The 14,670-nt window shown below is 39.9% G+C and overlaps 1 protein-coding gene across 8 annotated transcripts in view; it reads left to right on the forward strand.

Annotated features, from left to right (window-relative positions):
* Positions 1-367: 367 nt before the first annotated feature.
* Positions 368-14,670, forward strand: part of PTPN4 (protein tyrosine phosphatase non-receptor type 4) — a 215,378-nt gene continuing 201,075 nt past the window's right edge. For 7 of the 8 annotated variants that reach the window (XR_010725661.1, XM_066233163.1, XM_066233166.1 and 4 more), the window contains exon 1: positions 374-507. The gene's annotated coding sequence lies outside the window, so the exon portion shown is untranslated. Of the gene's footprint in view, positions 508-14,670 lie in introns of all 8 variants that reach the window. The other variant, XM_066233164.1, reaches the window with a different exon arrangement.

Below are 14,670 nucleotides of genomic sequence, written 5' to 3' on the forward strand. Positions count from 1 at the left end.
AGGAGGAAAAGGAAGAGAAAAAAGAGGAGGAGGAGGAGGAAAAGGGGGCGGTGACGGGGCACAAACACAAACGCTGCCCGTTTTTCCGCTCCGCGTGAACCCCCACATTGTTTCCGCTAGACTCCTGGGTCCCCAGGGGTTGAATTCCGGGCCTGAGCCGGAGAGGGAGACACTTGGCTTTGGCCGGAAGGTCGGAGACTAGAGGCCAGGCCCCTTCCCGGGGCTCCCTTCCCCCACGACACCCGTGGGGGTGTGGATTAGCTCATCCCCGCAGGGAGGTGGGAGCGCGCCGGCCGCCCGCCTCCCTCGTCTCCCCGCGGCGCGGGCTCGCGGCAGCCTAGCAGAATGAGGCGGTGCCGGCGGCTCCGGGCACTGGTGCGGCTGCTGCGGCGGCGACTGCTGGGCGGGCGCTGAGGGAGCCTCCGGGAGCGGCGCCCGCTTCTCGCCCTCGCCCTGGGCCTCGAGGCTTTTCTCCTCCAGCCGGGGGGACGCGGCTGTGATACGAAGGTAAGAGGCTGCCGGGTGTCCGCTGGCCTCCTGGCCCTGCACGCTGTACGGGAGGCTGTCACCTGGGGCGGGGGAGGAGAGCCAGGTAGGGGAAGCCGGAGGGATGGGGTTGATTTAAAAGGAAGGAGGGGAAATGATGCTCTTCCCCGCCCCATCCCTCTTTCCCAGACCTGTGTTCTCGAAGCTCCCGGGGCTAAGAGTTGGAATCTCTGTTATGGGTGAGCGAAACAAGGGATGGCATTGGTGCGGAGTTGGAATGTTCCCCAGGACCTAAACTCGAAGTCAGGCTAGAATCTTCTGAGTTTTCCATTGCTGATGGGATTTTATTTTTGTTGGCTCATATGAGTGCCGCCTGCATGCTGCATGGGCAGACTGTCCCTACCATTGAAGTTCTAAGCCTCTAATCATTAGAGCCTAATGATTCCATCAATATATACTTGTATTTAAGAATATGTAGTTGGAGCGCAAAATCAAACAGAAAACCAAAAAAAGTTGAGATGTAGCTAAATAGACGTACCCATGCGTTTCCCAAGGTTTCCTTAAAATGGAACAGTTTGCAGTTGCACAGATGTATGTATGTTTACATGTTTCTTAGAAACAGCATGGGAGACTTTCTGGGGCTGCATGAAAGTAGTGACACCACTGGCTACCAGGACGATCTGTAGGATTTTTCAAAGTCTTATTCTAGGAGAACTTTCGTATATATATATAGTTATACCAACTGCTTTTTTGAATCAAGAAATTGGGAGTAATAGCTAGCTTTATATGGCCCAGTTGAAAAAGTTTAAAATATGGTTAAGCCAGTGTACCCGACTTGTAAAAGACGGTTTAAGTAGACAAGAAGACTGCGGAGTAGTAAAACCTAGAGCATTTAATTATCATATTTTTTGATTCTTAAAGTACCTGAGAAAAAGATAATTTTTTCATTTTTTTTTTTAATTGAAGGGGAGACGACATTGAAGTACATGATTACTCAGAGCCCAAATTGTGCTTAGTGGAATAGGGCTAAATAGATCAGTTAAATCTTGAAATTGATGAGTATAAATTTAACTTACAGATTAAAAAAAAAGATGTAAACAAAATTTGTGTATTGTACAGAATATTTTTACTAACTCATAATAAAAGAGTGCAGTCATTTTGTGGACCCCAAAGTTTGGGTCAGAATGAATTTATGCTTCAGTTACCACACAAAAAATGTTTTTATGTCTCTTAATTTATTTATTTTTCATGGCACACATATCTTTGTTAATATTTTGCTCTGAAACATATGCATGGTCTTGTATGATCTTGAGTGGTTTCTAAGAAGAAAAACATGGTTTTTTTCTGTACATGGGAATATTTGTTATTTAGATCATCTATTTTAAACATTTGGCAAGAGATTTTGAAAACACAAAGACCTGTCACAATTCTGTGTTTTTTTTTTTTTTTTTTTTTTTTTTCATTTTTCTGAAGCTGGAAACAGGGAGAGACAGTCAGACAGACTCCCGCATGCGCCCGACTGGGATCCACCCGGCACGCCCACCAGGGGCGACGCTCTGCCCACCAGGGGCGACGCTCTGCCCACCAGGGGGCGATGCTTTGCCCATCCTGGGCGTCGCCATGTTGCGACCAAAGCCACTCTAGCGCTTGGGGCAGAGGCCACAGAGCCATCCCCAGCGCCCGGGCCATCTTTGCTCCAATGGAGCCTTGGCTGCGGGAGGGGACGAGAGAGACAGAGAGGAAAGCGCGGCGGAGGGGTGGAGAAGCAAATGTGCGCTTCTCCTGTGTGCCCTGGCCGGGAATCGAACCCGGGTTCTCCGCGCGCTAGGCCGACGCTCTACTGCTGAGCCAACCGGCCAGGGCTATAGTTTTTAATTAATACTAATTGAGTAGTTTAATATTAATATTAAGTTAGAAAATCACAGGTTCCTCAAAGCAGTAATGGTAGATGATTTGACTTTCTTATTGCCTGTTTTCTAACCTGCTTAGCTGCTTCTGGGTTATTGAGTAGTTTTGGACTGGTGATATTTTTCTTATGTTCTAATTGAAAATCTTTTAAAATGTCCCCACTAACTTTGTTACTTTAAATTTGTGACACCTAATTTCTAATTTAGGCTAGGTTTAAAACCAGCATTGATTGAACACACTTGCTAAAAATACTTTCTGGGTCAGATGTACTCAGAATGCAGCCTCAGGAAAATTTATTTGACTTTATTCTGCTGTGACCAATGTACACTTCATTATTGTCGAAGGTTTTTAAAAAAACTATACTCTCACAGATAAGATTTCGTAAGTTCAGGCATAGAAGTCTAGCTCTTCTTTTAAGTGTGTAAAATATCTTATGTAGTATAATAAAAACCTAAAAAGTTTTTTTAACATATGTGAACTCACATGGATTAAATTTTGTGATTTATATATTGAAAATATTTTAGTTTTGTCTATGGAACATATTTTAGTTGTAAAGGACACTGCAATGTTCAGTGTTATCTATTTAGTGTTTATGATTTATTCTAAATTCTGTAAGGGAGGGAGATCAATGGTCATGTTTTTGAGTAAATTATTTTTAAGGAACAAAATAAGAGACTGCTAAATAATTTCAAGGAGACATTGTTACTGACTTTAATTGAAAAGACTTTTGTTTTTCCCCTCTGAAAGTTAATATGGGCAGTTTTAAAAAATAAGAACACTTTTAAAAAATATGTAGAAATCATATTTGGTGGAAATTTAATGACTAATGTTTAAAAGTTCTGTAATTGTTTATGATGTAGGAATGTAAAATTGGTAACCTCACTAGAAAGGCAAATTTTGTGACTAAATGTGAATTATTGCTGCTAAATAAAATTTAGTGTTGGCAGAAATACACTGGTCACAAACTGAGTTGAATTTTGTTGTTTTTCTGGGTAATATGCATATTATGAAGTTTTTTATATGCTATAGTCTAGATTTGTGAAATTTGTCATTTCATTAGATTAAGCTGTGAAGCCTTAAAGATTGATTGCACATTCTGGAAATCTTTTTTGTTTCCGAGGAAAGTACTGTAGAGGGAAGGTATTGTTTTTTCATTTAATATTTCATTAGTAGTATAGATGGTGAGAAGTAATATAATGTATAAATATTGTGGAATCTTCTTTATTAGTGTAGAAGTACAGTGTTTAGGAACACTGTGATATGTTTTCCTTTGCATAATCGGTCACTATAGTCATATTTGAAAAAGAATGGAAAACCATTCTCTTCTACTTCGTTAGAGGCATTTCCCCTCACATTCATTCTTCATTTTATTATTCATAAGTGGAAGCACTGGGAGAGAGGTGCAAATATTTGAAGAAATTGGCAGGAATAGAATGAAAATTAGGTATTGTGGATTATCTTGAGAGGAGGGAAGGTAGTAATATGAGTGAGTTATTGTGTGTGTGTATTTTAAGTAGGAGGTTATATTGAGGAGTAGGAAGAAAAAAGATCCAGAGGGAATTGTTATTGTCTTTTATGTGCCAGTGAAAGGGGCTTTTCATATTATCTCACATAATCATCAAGTACATTTTGTGAGGTAGGTATTATTAATCGCCTGCTTTATGTCTGACTCTGAAGCTTATTCTTTAGATCATGCTGTCCAGTTAAATTTTCTGCATTGATGGAAATACAGTTAAGTCCTCACTTAAAATTATAGATAGCTTCGCCTGACCTGTGGTGGCGCAGTGGATAAAGCGTCGACCTGGAAATGCTGAGGTCGCCGGTTCGAAACCCTGGGTTTGCCTGGTCAAGGCACATATGGGAGTTGATGCTTCCAGCTCCTCCTCCCTTCTCTCTCTCTCTCTCCCTCTCTCTCTCCTCTCTAAAATGAATGAATAAATAAATAAAAATTAAAATTATAGATAGCTTCTGTGACTAAGGAAAATGACATATAACAAAATTAATTTTACTATAGGTGAACGGACAGAAAAAAGAGTCAAGTTTATAAGGCATCTCACAAACAAACCAACATTGAACCAGATAACTTTTTTTTTTTTTTTCTGCACTGTCAGATATGGTAGCCATTAACCATGTGTGGCATGGAGCATTGGAAAATGTGACTATTGTGCCTGAGAAACTGAATTTAAAATTGTCTTTAATTTTAACCAGTTTAAATTTAAATATGTAACCAGATGTTGCTAGTAGCTACAATATTGGACAGCACAGCTTCAGAGCTAGCTGCATAGAAAATCTGAGTTTTAATATTGTATCTTCTACTAGTTCATATATGACATTAGGCAAGTTATTTAGTTTTTGGGCTAATCCATGTGCTTCAATTTAATTCATTATGAAAATGAAGAGGTGGTTATAAAGATTATCTCTAGCATCCTTTCTTGCTCTAATCTAAATTTCTGTGATACTTATTAAAATGTGCAGTGGCATTTAATACTCAAAGCACTGTACCTGAAAGACCCTCCGCCCCAATATACTCCCCACTTATATAAAGATTTTTGTTGGGTTCGTCAGTTTCTCTTTTTGATCAGAGTATGTATAAAGTACACATAAAGGATAATGGATTATTTTCCCCAAGTTGTTTGGGGAAAGGTTGTATAACCAAAGGCAGTACCTTGGAACAAAGTTTGGATCTTTAAAAACCATATTTCAGCATGCCACCTTCCCATTTAAGAATATGTTACTGTTCCCTGTTGCTGATCAAATTAATTCCAAACTTATCTGCTTGGCCTTGAAGACTTTCTATCAGCTTCATCTCTTCTTGTTTCTCATTCTTGCTTAAAAAGAAAACACCCTTGTTTTTTCCTCTGCCCTTGTTTCCTTAGTTTTAATATTCCTAACTGACTCTAATCCACGTGCCTTCTCTTTAAGTATTCCTTAAATTCACCTTTTTCTGCCTGACCAGGCAGTGGTGCAGTGGCTAGAGCATTGGCCTGGCACACTGAGGACCCAAGTTTGAAACCTGGGGGTCATCGACTTGAGTGCGGATTCGCTGGCTTGACTATAGGATCAGAGACAGGACTCCATGGTCTCTGGCTTGAAGCCCAAGATCACTGACTTGAGCAAGGGGTCACTGGCTTCGCTGGAGGTGATCCCCCCACCCCCATCAAGGCATATAGAAGAAAGCAATAATGAACAACTAAGGTGCTGCAACTGTGAGGTGATGCTTCTCATCTCTCTTCTTTCCTATCTGTCTGTCTGTGTGTGTCTCTCTCTCTTAAAAAAATATTCGCCTTTTTCTGAAAGAATGATGCTTAATTTAGTCATAATGACCAGGTTTTGAATCCCGGTAATAAGTACCCTGGGGTTAATATGTGATTGTTTAGATATAGTCACTTGAGTACCATCCTTCTTAAGTTTTTGTTAACTACTCTGTCTTTAATGAAAATGTAAAAAAATAAATAAGTAAAATGGGGATTGTTTCTTCTGTATTGCCTCATGAGTTTAGATTGTTGCTCATCAATTGTTTTAAAAAGTTGCTATTTTTTATTTTTTATTTTTTTAAAGATTTTATTTATTTTTAGAGAAGAGAGAAAGAGAGAGAGAGAGAGAGAGAGAGAGAGAAGCGGGAGGAGCAGGAAGCATCAACTCCCATATGCACCTTGACCAGGCAAGCTCAGGGTTTCGAACTGGCAACCTCAGTGTTCTAGGTTGACACTTTGTCCACTGCGCCACCACAGGTCAGGCCATATATATGTTTATTAAACATTTGAATGTCTGTTATAGGGCTCAGTGGAATACAGGTAAATAAACTGATTGTTGCCCTTGAGTTTAAATTCTAGGGTATGTCAACAAACAATTATTATTCAGACTGACAAGTGTAGTAAGATCAGGGGGAAATGAGCAGTAGCATTTGAGCCATGTCTTGAAGGATGAGTTGGAATTGATCTGGGTGGAGAGACCTGCATGTACAAAAAGTCAAAAAATGAAAAGATGCATAATGTGTTTGGCGAAAGACAAGTTGTCTTGTATATGTCTGTGTATGGGGTGGCTGTTGGTGTCTGATTTTGTATGTGAATCTGGGTGCCTGTATATGTGTGTTGACTATGTGAGGGTTCTCACTTGGCCTGTGAGGGGGATCATACTAAGACCTTTAGAACAGAGCTTCCCGACTGGTAGGCTATGAGTGGTTTACCACTGTGCTGGAGAGCAAGATACCTGTTAGTCTATGGGACTGGGGCATATTGGAACCCTCAGTATGGTTTCTTTGACCTTGAATAGTGTCCTTGGCTTGTCCCAGTGTGCTAAAATAATTTCTTTGTTTCCAAGTTGGGAAAAGGATTTTGAAAAGCACTGTTTTATTTTTATTATTTTTAAAAAATTGTATTTATTGATTTTAGAGAGAGAAAGAGGGGGTAGAGTGGAAAGCATCAACTCATAGTACTGTAGTTGCTTCTCATATGTGCTTTGACCAGGCAAGCCCAGGGTTTCGAACTGGTGACCTCAGCATTCCAGGTCAGTACTTTACTGCATCACCACAGGTTAGTTAGAAAAGCACTGTTTTAGAGACCCTAAGTATTGGAAAGTTTATGGTACTTGCTTATCGCGGGCATTTCCATAATGTAATAAAAAATAAATCCAATACCAGATCCTAAAATAAGAATAAAGGAAGTGAAGTCAAAGTTCCTCTCTTCTCTCCAGCTCCTTTCAGTAATTACTACTTCATTGTGGTGTGTGTGTGTAATATCTTTTTGGTGCTCCTGCATTGCTAGTGCCCTACACATGTTTAGTCTGCCTCTTGGAAAATCAGTGTTTACATTGGAGAACAATTATAGGTATTTAAATAAAGGGATGACAAGATTATATGTAATCTTTCAAAGGTAAGTCTGGATTTTTTTATTTTTTATTTTTTTTAATTTTTTTATTTTTTTTCATTTTTCTGAAACTGGAAACAGGGAGAGACAGTCAGACAGACTCCCGCATGCGCCCGACCGGGATTCACCCGGCACGCCCACCAGGGGGCGATGCTCTGCCCATCCTGGGCATCGCCATGTTGCGACCAGAGCCACTCTAGCGCCTGGGGCAGAGGCCACAGAGCCATCCCCAGCGCCCGGGCCATCTTTGCTCCAGTGGAGCCTTGGCTGCGGGAGGGGAAGAGAGAGACAGAGAGGAAGGCGCGGCGGAGGGGTGGAGAAGCAAATGTGCGCTTCTCCTGTATGCCCTGGCCGGGAATCGAACCCGGGTCCTCCGCACGCTAGGCCGACGCTCAACCGCTGAGCCAACTGGCCAGGGCCTAAGTCTGGATTTTTAAGATAATGATGCAAGGATATAAAGATGGTGCAAAGATGAAATTAAAATTGGAGCAGAATGACCATTTAGGATGCTCATGCAGTGGTCTGGTGAAAGATGGCAGAAGCTGGAGAAATGTGCAAATAAAGATGAGGATGTGGTACTAAAACTGAAAACTGATTAGGTAGTTTCACTAGAATTGAGAATCCATTTGGATGTAGGGGAAAGAGGAAAAGAGTTGATGATGATGTGAAGATTTTTTTCTTTGGGCAGCTGGTAACAGAAGACCAGATAAGTTTTACTGAGTACCTATAGTAAGCCAGGCATTTTGGTAGGCACCAATGTTGTCATAAGTTCTTACTGGGTTTTAAAAATTATTTATTTTGAAATAATTTTAAACCTACAGAAAAGTTTCAAGAACAACACAAAGAGCACCCAAATTCCCTCCCTTCAACCAATTAATTTATACTTGAACTATTATTGCAACTTGAAAAAATTTTTAATAACTTTACTTTTTTTTTAAAGTACTTTTAGGTTCACAGCAAAATTGAGAAGGTACAGAGATTTCCTGTAAACCCTGTCCCTACACATGAACTTCAACCAAATTTTAACACTGTACTACATAACATATGTAATATGTGTATATACAAGATGAACCTGCAATCTTGTGCTTGGCTTACTGTAGTGGGCTCAGTGAGGCCGTCATTTCCAGATTCCCAACGACAGAATCTTGATGTCATCTTCGACCCTTCCCCTCTTTCTGCTATAGCTCATTAAATTCTCAGATTTCATTGAAACTACCTGATTATCTCATTTTTATCACTGCTTCCTGCCATTTCGGAGGAATGTGCCGTTTCCAATTGTGTTAAACTTTTTTTGAACTTCACTGGACTCATGAGAGTGGGCAAGCACAAGTTGCAGACATGATGTCTATCATGTGCAACTGTTTTGAACTGCTGGTCTGTTGATCGGTTCCAGTCTGCCAGAAATTCCATGCTGGTCTGCAAAAGAGTTAACCACTCTGATGTTGTATGAAGATTATAGACCCGGTGAGTGATCTTACTTGAATTTGCTTATGCTCAGGGTGATTTCTGTGTTAGCAGTCCCTGAAATAGTTCTCCTATTTTCTTTTCTTTTTTTTTTTTTTTCACTTTTCTGAAGCTGGAAACAGGGAGAGACAGTCAGACAAACTCCCGCATGCGCCCGACCGGGATCCACCCGGCACGCCCACCAGGGGCGACGCTCTGCCCACCAGGGGGCGATGCTCTGCCCATCCTGGGTGTCGCCATGTTGCGACCAGAGCCACTCTAGCGCCTGAGGCAGAGGCCACAGAGCCATCCCCAGCGCCCGGGCCATCTTTGCTCCAATGGAGCCTTGGCTGCGGGAGGGGAAGAGAGAGACAGAGAGGAAAGCGCGGCGGAGGGGTGGAGAAGCAAATGTGCGCTTCTCCTGTGTGCCCTGGCCGGGAATCGAACCCGGGTCCTCCGCACGCCAGGCCGACGCTCTACCGCTGAGCCAACCGGCCAGGGCTGTTCTCCTATTTTCACTGGTCCCCAAGTGTAAAAAGGTTGAAAACCACTGATCTAGTATATGTTTACCAAAAGGTGGACAGTCTCTTATCTCTTATGTAACCACCAAATCAGGAAGTCAACATTGATACAACACTATCTTGAGATCCCCAGATGCCATTCAAAATTTTCCAGCTGTCCCAACAGTGTCTCTTTTTTGGTCTAGGATTCAATGCAGGATCACACATTGCATTTAATATTAATACCTCTTTCACCTCCTTCAGTTTGAAATAGTTCCTCGGTATTTCTCTGTATTTTATGACCTTGACTTTTTTTGGTCTGTTAGATCAGTAGTCCCCAACCCCCGGGCCGCGGACCGGTACCGATCTGTGGACCATTTGGTACTGGTCTGCAGAGAAAGAATAAATAACTTATATTATTTCCGTTTTATTTATATTTAAGTCTGAACGATGTTTTATTTTTTAAAAATGACCAGATTCCCTCTGTTACATCCAAGACTCACTCTTGACGCTTGTCTCAGTCACGTGATACATTTATCCGTCCCACCCTAAAGGCCCGTCTGTGAAAATATTTTCTGACATTAAACCGGTCCATGGCCCAAAAACGGTTGGGGACCACTGTGTTAGATGTACCTTCTTTCCATCCAGTGGATAGGAAGTACTGAAGTACTGAAAGCATTGATGGTAAGAATATCATAGAATGATGTGCTATTTTTACAGTATTATTAGAAGATACAGTGTTATTTAACCTTGAACCCTGGTGATATTTAACCTTGAGCACCATGTTAAGTTCATGTCTATTGTAAATTGGTAACTTTTGAGGGATGACCTCCAAGACTGCCAGTGTTCTGTTCCTCATCAAACAAACCTCTCTCCACCAGTCTTTGGATCCACCTATGTCTTTTGCCTGAATCAATCACTACTATGAAGGTTTCCATCTGCATTTATTAGTTGATTTTCTACTGAAAACAGATGTTTCTCTTTCCCCCATGCAGTCATTCATTTATTTACATCAGTATGTACTCATGGATTTCTGTTCTTACTCAGTGGGTTTTATTGTCATATTTTATTTTATTTTATTTTGTTACTCAAACTGTCCTAGATTTGGCTAGTGGGAGCCCTTTTAGATGGCTCCTGTGTCTTTCTAACATTTCCTCATGCTTTGAGTACTGTATTTCCTTACTTCTGGCACAACAAAATATTCCAGATTTATTTTGTACTTTTCCTGTTCCAGCTCTGGAGCCATGCATTTTTTCAAGGAATCTTAATTTCTTTTAGTGGAGGTGTATTTAGAAGTGAAGATTTGGATGCCTAGTTTGCTCATTTCTGCTGGGTGTCATTACTTCTTGGGTGGAGAGAGCTAGGTATATAGGTACACATCTAAACCTCTTCTGATATCTAGGTATATGTATTTTATTTTATTTTATTATTTTTATTTATTTATTTTCCAGAGGCAGAGATAGACAGGGACAGACAGACAGGAACGGAGAGAGATGAGAAGCATCAATTATTAGTTTCTCGTTGCGCGTTGCGACTTCTTAGTTGTTCATTGCTTGCTTTCTCATATGTGCCTTGACTGTGGGCCTTCAGCAGACTGAGTAACCCCTTGCTGGAGCCAGCTTGGACCCCTTGGGTCCAAGCCGGTGAGCTTTTTGCTCAAACCAGATGAGCCCACGCTCAAGCTGGCGACCTTGGGGTCTCGAACCTGGATCCTTCCGCATCCCAGTCTGACGCTCTATCTACTGCACCACCGCCTGGTCAGGCTAGGTATATGTATTTTAAAAGTTTACACTGATATGTCCAATTCCAGTTTAACACTTCAGGGTTCTTTCTAGTCTTACCCTTTCTATATTTATAAATACCTTCTCTCCAGCAGTGAGAAATCGGCTCCTATTATTCTCAGTATATTTACTTATTTGCTCCCACCTTTTGTATGTGTCAGTCTCCCAACCCCAGACTAGTTGTCTCTTGTCTGCCACCTCTGAGGCCTATGACACAGGGTCCTCAGGGATGCTTTCTCAAGTTCATTCTAGGAAGAGAATGGAACTTCTCATTTAATCTTTTTATTTCTCTCATTTAAATAGAATGAAAATTTGTTAAAAACATGTTATCTCCAGTTTTATTTCTTAACTTATTTATTTTTATTTTGATATTATTTTATCTCTAGTTTTAAAGGAGAACAAAGCTGAAATTCAGAAAGGTGTTTGGCCTCGGGCTTATTACCATGTAAATAGTAAAGCAAATATTTTGAATTCAGATATGCATGATGCAGAAGCATCTTCTGTGTTTCGTTTTCCTCTTATAATGTGTAGTCTCTGACTACCTGAAAATAGTTTGGAATTCAAAGTGGCGGGGTTTAGATTTGTATATAGGTGGTAGTTAAAGTAATGGGGGGGGGGACTATTACTGCTCATAAGTCTGTGTCAAGTTAGGAAGAGAGTCACTGATAGAGCCCTCAACCCCTGTTATTTAAAGGTTAGAGATCTCAGAAGTGAAGAAGCCTGTGAAGAAGATAGAATGGTGGTGAGAGAGGAGAGTGTGGTTGTGTGGTAGAAGCTGATGAAGGAAGGATTTACAGGAAGATGTCAAATGCTGCTGAAAGAGATAATGAAAATGCTTTGAATTTGACTATTGGAAAGTTATTGATTATCTAATCTAGTTGGTTTTCAAGAGTGTCCAGGCAAGCTACCTGTATCAGAATTAAATGAAATACTAATTAAAATGATGAATTCCCCAGATTTCATTGCACACTTATAGGGTGGGTGAGGAGTAGGGAGGTGGGTGCACAGGGGATTTGTGTAAATGCTGCTATGGTTACTCTGAAGTATGCTGAAGTTTGAGATTCATTGTCTTAGTAGAAGAGTTACAGTATAGAGGCGTGGTAAGAAACTTAAATTGAGGAAACTAGACATACAATGAATGTAGACCAGGAAACTTAAGAAATTTGGTAATAAGGGAAGAAGGGGAAGGTCTTTGGGTTGTGAAAGAATGGGGGGACAGAATCAAGAAAAAGATCTTTTTTGTTTTAAAGCTATATACACTTTAACATTTTTTGGAATTAAGAAACTATAGTGGTTATAGTGGTTATTTGAAAGATGGGTATGTAAAACTAGGCAGCAATACCTACTGTAAAAGAAATGGCCTGAATGAATAGACTTTGGTGTGTACCTGGGCTAGCTCTCTGACCCATTTTAAATGCCACTTTATGGTGAATCTCTGGAGTAATCCAGGGGTTCATTGTTAATTTTATTTTATTAATAGTTAAATTTATATCTTGCTTTTTTGTTAAACAATTGTTAAGAGCTTTCCTCATTGTTATAAAAATCTGAATTTTTTTTCTTTCATTTTTTTTTTTTTAATAATTTTATTTTTTTAATGGGGTGACATCAATAAATCAGGATACATATATTCAAAGATAACAAGTCCAGGTTATCTTGTCGTTCAATTATGTTGCATACCCACCACCCAAAGTCAGATTGTCCTCTGTCACCTTCTATCTTGTTTTCTTTGTGCCCCTCCCCACCCCCTATCCCTCTCCCATTCCCCCCTCCCCCCGGAACCACCACACTCTTATCAATGTCTCTTAGTTTAACTATTATGTCCCACCTACGTATGGAATAATACAGTTTCTGTTTTTTTCTGATTTACTTATTTCGCTTCGTATCATGTTATCCAGATCCCACCATTTTGCTGTAAATGTTCTGATGTCATCATTTCTTATGGCTGAGTAGTATTCCATAGTGTATATGTGCCACATCTTCTTTATCCAGTCATCTATTGATGGGCTTTTTGGTTGTTTCCATGTCCTGGCCACTGTGAACAATGCTGCAATAAACATGGGGCTGCATGTGTCTTTACGTATCAATGTTTCTGAGTTTTGGGGATATATACCCAGTAGAGGGATTGCTGGGTCATAAGGTAGTTCTATTTTCAGTTTTTTGAGGAACCACCATACTTTCTTCCATAATGGTTGTACTACTTTACATTCCCACCAACAGTGTATGAGGGTTCCTTTTTCTTCACAGCCTCTCCAACATTTGCTATTACCTGACTTGCTAATAACAGCTAATCGAACAGGTGTGAGGTGGTATCTCATTGCCGTTTTGATTTGCATTTCTCTAATAGCTAAAGAAGATGAGCATCTTTTCATATATCTGTTGGCCATTTGTATTTCTTCCTGGGAGAAGTGTCTATTCATATCTTCTTCCCATTTTTTTATTGGATTGTTTGTTTGTTTGTTGTTGAGTTTTATGAGTTCTTTGTATATTTTGGATATTAGGCCCTTATCTGAGCTGTTGTTTGAAAAAATCATTTCCCATTTAGTTGGCTTTCTGTTTATTTTGTTATCAGTTTCTCTTGCTGAGCAAAAACTTCTTAGTCTGATGTAGTCCCATTCATTAATTTTTGCCTTCACTTCTCTTGCCATTGGAGTCAAATTCATAAAATGCTCTTTAAAACCCAGGTCCATGAGTTGAGTACCTATGTCTTCTTCTATGTACTTAATTGTTTCAGGTCTTATGTTTAGATCTTTGATCCATTTTGAGTTAATTTTTGTACAGGGGGAGAGACTGTAGTCCAGTTTCATTCTTTTGCATGTGGCTTTCCAGTTTTCCCAGCACCATTTATTGAAGAGGCTTTCTTTTCTCCATTGTGTGTTGTTGGCCCCTTTATCAAAAATTATTTGACTATATATATGTGGTTTTATTTCTGGACTTTCTATTCTGTTCCATTGGTCTGAGTGTCTATTTTTCTGCCAATACCGTGCTGTTTTGATTGTCGTGGACCTATAATAGAGTTTGAAGTCAGGTATTGTAATGCCCCCAGCTTCATTCTTTTTCTTTAGGATTGCTTTGGCTATTCGGGGTTTTTTATAGTTCCATATAAATCTGATGATTTTTTGCTCTATTTCTTTAAAAAATGTCATTGGAAGTTTGATGGGAATTGCATTAAATTTGTATATTGCTTTGGGTAATATAGCCATCTTGATTATATTTATTCTTCCTAGCCAAGAACAAGATATATTCTTCCATCTCATTATATCTTTTTCGATTTCCCTTAACAATGGTTTATAGTTTTCATTATATAAGTCCTTTACATTCTTTGTTATGTTTATTCCTAAGTATTTTATTTTTTTTGTTGCAATCGTGAAGGGGATTATTTTTTTGAGTTCCTTCTCAGTTGTTTCATTGTTGGCATATAGAAAGGCTATTGACTTCTGTATGTTAATTTTGTATCCTGCGACCTTACTGTATTGGCTTATTGTTTCTAGTAGTCTTTTTGTGGATTCTTTGGGGTTTTCGATGTATAGGATCATATCATATGCAAAACGTGATACCTTTACTTCTTCTTTTCCGATATGGATGCCTTTTATTTCTTTGTCTTGTCTGATTGCTCTGGCTAGAACCTCTAGTACCACATTAAATAAGAGTGGAGAGAGTGGACAACCCTGTCTTGTTCCTGATTTAAGG

This window comes from Saccopteryx bilineata, chromosome 5 (assembly GCF_036850765.1).
Source record: "Saccopteryx bilineata isolate mSacBil1 chromosome 5, mSacBil1_pri_phased_curated, whole genome shotgun sequence".
NCBI classification, from domain to species: domain Eukaryota; kingdom Metazoa; phylum Chordata; class Mammalia; order Chiroptera; family Emballonuridae; genus Saccopteryx; species Saccopteryx bilineata.